The sequence below is a fragment of the Lynx canadensis genome, chromosome B3, assembly GCF_007474595.2.
Source record: "Lynx canadensis isolate LIC74 chromosome B3, mLynCan4.pri.v2, whole genome shotgun sequence".
NCBI classification, from domain to species: Eukaryota; Metazoa; Chordata; class Mammalia; order Carnivora; family Felidae; genus Lynx; species Lynx canadensis.
In genome coordinates this window covers 46,202,146-46,209,522 of record NC_044308.2, presented here as the reverse complement: position 1 = coordinate 46,209,522, position 7,377 = coordinate 46,202,146, and positions in this window count along the sequence as shown.

Here is a 7,377-nt window from a genome sequence, read left to right as displayed (position 1 = left end):
TGGATAAAGAAGATGTGGTATTTATATACACATATACATACACACACATATATATATGTATATGTATATATATATACATATATAAATATATGTATATGTATATATACATACACACACATACAGTGGAATATTACTTGGCAATAAAAATATGAAATCTTGCCATTTGACACAACATAGATGTAACTAGAGTGGGTGGGGGGATGGGCTAAATGGGGGATGGGCATTAAGGAGGACACTTGTGATGAGCACTGGATGTTATATGTAAGTGATGAATCACTGGGTTCTACACCCGAAACCAATACTGCATTGTATGTTAACTATCTTGAATTTAAATAAATAAATTCAAAGAAAAGAAGGGAGCAATGCATTTTGTGGGAACTATATGGGCTCTTCTGGATAAAATGGAGTGAATCATGTTGGGGATATTGATGTATACATTTGAGCAGATGAAGACCTTAACTGTCAGTCTAGGGAATTTGGATTTTACCCCTTAGAGAATGGGGAATCCATGAGTTTTAGGGAAGGGAATGTTGTAATTAAATCATGATTTTAAAAGATTCCTCTCGGGGCGCCTGGGTGGCGCAGTCGGTTAAGCGTCCGACTTCAGCCAGGTCACGATCTTGCGGTCCGTGAGTTCGAGCCCCGCGTCGGGCTCTGGGCTGATGGCTCAGAGCCTGGAGCCTGCTTCCAATTCTGTGTCTCCCTCTCTCTCTGCCCCTCCCCCGTTCATGCTCTGTCTCTCTGTCCCAAAAAGAAATAAATAAACGTTGAAAAAAAAAAAATAAAAAAAAAATAAAAGATTCCTCTCTCAAGGATGTACAAGGTGAATCAGTGAGGAGAGGGAAGCAGGGAGCTCATTTTTTTCTATTATTTTCAATGATATTTTATTTTTTCTCTTTATTAATAAAACAGATATAAAGTATGAAAATCCATGATACAGTGAACATCTATGAAGCCACTTCCCAGTTTATGATGAGCAATAGGACCATCACCTGACAGTCCCTTGTGTGGTTCCTCACATCTGTCTGTTCTCCCACTGCTTGATAGGTAACCTCTATCTTGAGCTTGTTGTTTATCATCTCTTTACATTTCTTCACAGGTCTACCACCTAAGTTTGGTCCCTAAAAATATGTTGAACAATTTTGTATGAAAATGAAAATAAATTAATCAGTAAACCTAAAGAAATAAATAAGAACAGTAAAAGAAATTTATATAAATCAGGAGAAATATATGAATAAAAATAAGAAACTTTTATTTTATTTATTAATTTATGTTGTTTTAATTTAAATTTTAGTTAATATACAGCGCAGTATTGGTTTCACAAGTGTAATTCAGTGATTCACCACTTACTTAACACCCAGTGCTCATCACAAGTGCCCTCCTTAATACCCATCACCCATCTAGCCCACCTCCGACCCAGCACTCCACCAGCAACTCTCAATTTGTTCTCTGTATTTAAGAGTCTCTTATGGTTTGCCTCCCTCTCTGTTTTTATCTTATTTTCTTTCCCTTCCCCTATGTTCATCTGTTTTGTTTCTTAAATTCCACATATGAGTGAAATCAAATGATATTTGTCTTTCTCTGACTAACTTACTTTCCTTAGCATAATACATTCTAGCTCCATCCACATTGTTGCAAATGGCAAGATTTCATTCAGAAACTAGTTGAGTTTAAATAACAGAAAATAATTGACAAACAAAATCAAGTCATGCTTCTTCAAATATAACAGTAAAAATAGTACACTTCTGGCAACTGAGACCAGTGAGAAAACAGAGGAAAGTAAATAGTACTTGAAATGAAAAAAGATGCTTTAAAATTATATGATGTGTCTGTGTTAATTTTGAAAATCTATATTAAATAAAAGAATGTATAGAAAAGCATAACTGACCAAAACACTTAAGACATATAACAACAGTAACTGTGATAAATACTCAAAGATCTACTACCCAAAAAGGAGCTTGGCTCATATTTGTATATAAATGGAGCCTATCATTTTTCTAGGGAACAGATATCTATTGGATTATTTAAACAGTATCATAGAATAGAGAAATATGGAAATCTTTCCAGTTTGTTTATGGAGAGTATTAGTCTGACATAAAGTCTGACAAATAAAACACAAATCACCTTTTTATCATTTTAATGGTGAATATCCAAGTCCAAAAGAGTAATCAAAACCTAAATTTTGGAAAATTAAATTTAGCAGTACATGTATATATGTATCATGACAAGTAGGGGTCTTTAAGGAATGCAAGGTCATTTTAACAGAACATTCAAAATATAGTATGATTAATTAATGACATAATGATTAACAGAATAATTTTTTAAATGCAATTTCATCATTAAATATTCAGAAGACACTTGATGAAACCCATTATCCATTCCTGTTTTTAAAATAACATTTCTTAGTAAATTTTTAAGAAGTCTTAGTATGATAAATAAAGAACATGAAGCAATGAATGGTACAATCAAGGCATTGTCTTTAAACTTAGAAACAATACAAGGATGCCTGTTCTCATTATTTAAAAAAAAATTTTTTTTTAATGTTTATTTATTTTTGAGAGAGACAGAGACAGAATGCGAGTGCGTTAGGGGCAGAGAGAGAGGGAGACACAGAATCCAAAGGAGGCTCCAGGCTCTGAGCTGTCAGCACAGAGCCCGACAGGGGGCTTGAACTCACGAGCTGTGAGATCATGACCCGAGCTGAAGTCGGACGCTCAACTGACCGAGCCACCCAGGCCCCCCTGCCTGTTCTCATTATTATGATTCAATATTTTTGCAATGACTTCTGCCCATACTAAAAAGCAAGAAAAAGAAACAAATAGTAATATTAAAAAGGAAAAGAGTGAATGATGATTATTTATACTTCATTTATATTCTACCTGTTTAATTAGAAGCCTAGTTTCCCCAAAGATTATAGTACGGGTGTCTATAATATTTGGGGCTATAAGCTTCCCTGTTCATGTCCAAGAGATGATAGAGAACTGGGTAGAGAATTGGGCAGAGGATTCCTACAGCTTTCAAAGAATTGAGGAATTCCTTTTCAAAGCCCTAGAAAGCTTCCCCTCAAATTTTTTGGCCCAAATTAAATGACATTATTATTCCTGAACTAGGCATGTTTTTGAGGGTGGGAAAATGATTCTGATAGGCTTAGACTCATCAGTGTTTACCTTTAAACCCGAGTATAACTAATCTTTCACCCAAAGCCTATAATTGCATAGAATAAAAAGAAGATACCCAAATGAAAATCTGGTACTATTAGAAAAAGGATTTAATAGATGCCAAGTAGGCAACTAACAATTTTCACTACAATATCAACTAGAAACCTATGTAAAACTATAAGAAAGTTCATTAGGATAGACAGTTAAAAGATATATACACAGAAATACAGTTTTGCTTGCAATGGTCAGTTAGAAAATAGAATAAAATAAGGGATTCCATCCTTACTCCAAAAATAAATATAACTAAGTATCAAATAAACTTAAGAATTTACAAGACCCAATGGAGAATGTGTACAATGTAATTTTGCTTGAGAACATAAAAAAGATGAATAGAGAGATGGGAGTTATATTTCTGAACGGGAAGATTCACATTATAACTTTATCTATAACGTTAATGCTTTCTCATTAATGGTGGGAGAAGATGGAACTTAAAAAATGATTCTAAATTATTCTAAAGTTCACCTAGCTAATAAATATTTGAAAATAATATTGAGGAGGGTAACTTCTCTAACCAGAAAAACATTAAAAGCATAGTAGGACTAGAGTAATTAAAAAATCACAATTTTATGTTAGGGAATTTTTTATATATAGATGAAGTTTCAAGTCAAATTGTGTTGGAAAACTTGTCAAAATAGTTGGGAAATATATTAGAGTCCTACCTTATGCCATACATCATAATCTAGAAAAATTTTAAATTTAAGTGTGAAAAGAAAATCATGAAAATACTGGAAAAATATAGGACAAAGTTTAGTATTTTCGTAATTTTGGTGTAGATCAGGTCTTTATTAGAATAAATAACAAAGTTGGAAACCATACAGAAAAAGGTATATAGACTTGAGTATATAAATTTTCTAAACTATATAACAACCAGATACCATCATAAGTTAAAGATAAATGAGTAACTGGAAAATATATTTGGAAAATATATGTGGAAAATGATTTGCCACATATAATATATAAAATATTTATATCCTATATTGTAAAGAGTGACAAAAATTAATAAATAGCTGCACCTGAGTGGCTCAGTCAGTTAAGTGTACGACTCTTGATTTCGGCTTGAGTCATAATTTCACAGTTGTGAGATTGAGTCCCATGTCGGACTTTGTGCTGAGCATGGAGCCTGCTTAGGATTCTCCCTCTCTCTACCCCTCTGCTGCTTGTTCTCTCTCTCTCTCTCTCTCTCAAAAATAAATAAATAAGCAGTTAAAATTAATAAATAAAATTAAACATTATATTGAAAATTGGGTAGAGCACTTGTTGGGATGAGCACTGGGTGTTTCTGGAAACCAATGTGACAATAAATTATATTTAAAAAAGAAAATTGGGTAGAGGACAAAAATATAAAATTTATAATAGATTAAGTACAAATAGCTAACACGTGAAAGATGCTTGACCTCACCATTAACCAAATAAGTGCATATTAGTACAATACCATTTCTTAACTATTAGGAAAAGCTTGAAAGGATTTATATTAACCAATATTGAAAAGAATGGGAGCAATCAGTACTTTTAAAACACTTGATATATGCATATTCTTTGATTAGTAAATAGTTTAACTTCAAGGAAGTTTTACTAAGAGGTACATAAGTATTTACATAAGTATGTTCATTTAATGGGGGAAAATTGGAAACATCTGTCTATCAAGAGGAGCTTGTTACATTATGGCATATTTATACAATGTAATATTATGTAGTCATTAAAAAGATGAGCATTAAAAAGATGAACATTGGCATAGAAAGATGAGCAAAATATTGTAAGTGGAAAAAAGCCCTACAAACATAGTATTAGGGAAAAAAATTATATATATCTACTGAAAAAAAATTCTGGAGAGATATAGTTTAACCTGCGGTTGAATATAACCATAGTGGTAATCTCTGAGGGCTGGGATTATGAGACATTTGTATGTTTTAATTTAAGTACTTCTGAATTAGTTTTATTTTTTCAATGTAACATAATTTTATGCTTGAGGGGAACTGGTTATTTCTTCCCCCAGATAGAAAAGAAAGAATGTGGAGAAAACCAATGAAATGGTTGCTGTGAACTGCTTGTTTATGTCTCCCCTGCCTCCACCCCACAAATTCATGTTAAAGCCCTAGTCCTCAATGTGGTAGTATTCAGAGGTAGGGCCTTCAGGAGGAAATTGATTTTGAATGAAGTCCTGGGAGTGGAGTTCCTATCATGGGATTGGTGCCCTAAAAAAGGGATAGAGAGGTAGGAGGTCTCTCTGCCATGCACAGATACAACAAGAAGGTGGCTGTCTACAAACCTGAACATGTGTCCTCACCCAAACCCGACGATACCAGCACCCTAATTTCAGTCTTTCTGTAGTGGCTCCAACTAACTAAAAAAAGAATTTGAGGCGGAACAACTGGGAAGGGATGCTTTTCAGAATAGGTAAGACCTATTCTGTTGTTTGTAGGCCCTGGGAAAGAAGCTACTGGGGAAAAGAGATAGGGAGTGTGAGGAGATTATTAATCAACTGCCATCCTAGAGGGGCTAGAATAGCATAGCAACCTCGGGCTAACGGTAGAAAGAAGGAAAGGAAAAGAGGACAACACAAATAAAAGCAGGACAATTTTTTGAGAATGAGAGGCACAAAACGTATGATAGCTATTAAGCCCATTTTTCCCCCTCAATGGATTGGGAGAAAAGTTTATCAGCTGAGCAGGAGGTTTGGGACAGCTATCTGGAGAGGCGTAGAAAGTGCACTGCTGCTGCCTGAAATGAGGCAAGGTGTCTGAGTCATCAGCTATATGTTATGAGATTCCTGAACTCCAACCCAGATCTACCAAAGCATACTCTCTGAAGGTGGGTGATCCTAATGCACACTAAAATCTGGAATCTTTGAAATAAAAGGGCAACTAAGATTATGTACCCACTGCTGATGATAGATCACAATGATCTTAAATAGGGTCAACCAATACATTAATATGATGATCTCCAGCTTCATTCAGTAGCCTGGGAAGGGAGTACTTGAGAAAAACAGGTGGCTAGGTTATACTCAGAGTTGGGCTTTGGTAATGTGGATGTGGAAGAAAGTCAATGTGCCAGTGGAGCCTGAGATACTGGTAAGTGCATTGTTAACCTGGATGATCATGAGGTTAAGGATGGGTGGAGAAGAAGGAGCTGAGGGACTGAGTCCAAGAGGAGGATGTTCCACACATTTGTGAAAAACAGTGGGTGAAATGTGAGAACTCGAAGTTTTAGTCAGCGAGGTATGTCTTGGTGTGAAAGGTTCTGAAAGGGAAGATGGTAACACATCCCAACAATAGCCATCAAAGGGCTTCTCAACTAAAGTGGAGATAAAGTTGGCCAAGTAGAAGAGGTTGGGGAAGTGAGGTGAGAGTGTGAGATAATTTTCCTTATGAACACCAGACTTGTTGAATCCCATCAGTGGAACCAAAATGGTTACTCAGGGTACAACCAGATAGGGAAGAAGAGAACGTTGGGGTCAGGGAGTGACAGAGTCAGGAGGATAGAAAAGGCTGGGGAGGCTAGCCCTGGAGAGTCAGCATGGCAATGCATCTCAGGGATTATGATTCTAGAAGTCTTGGCAGAAGGAGGAGTCAATATGTTGGCAATGGATAGTGACCTCTCAGATGTCCATGTGGTGATAGCTGTAATTTTAGTTCAATGCTTTGCATATGCTCCTATTTTACTATATGATGTATTCACTTGGAAGTCTTTGTCACTTAGACTATACTAGAGATCTGTGTTCCTAATTTTTGAATCCCCTGTGCCTGACACATGGTATACTCAGTAAAACCGAATGAGTGAGTGAATGAATGAATGAAAACTAAGCAGCCGCATATTTCTAATAGGAACTTTGGTGTGAGGGTGCAAGCGGGAATGTGAGTTACGTTCACTGTGAAGTTAGTAGTTCTTGGTGATGAAAGTGAAAGTGTGACTTTTCTGAAAGGAGAATAAAAGACATAACAAAGATTCCATTCTCCTCTCCCTGAGCATGAAATGTTCAGCACCACAAACTCAGCCTCTGCTTTCTTCAAATTCTCCCCCTAGGCAACCTCACCTTATTCTTGGCTTCAATGATCACATCTATGAACACACAGACCTTTCCTCTGAACCAAATTATTTCCCACTTACCATCTTGTCTCCAAAGCACTAGAGAGCCCCTAAGGCTTAATCGGCACAAGCAGAA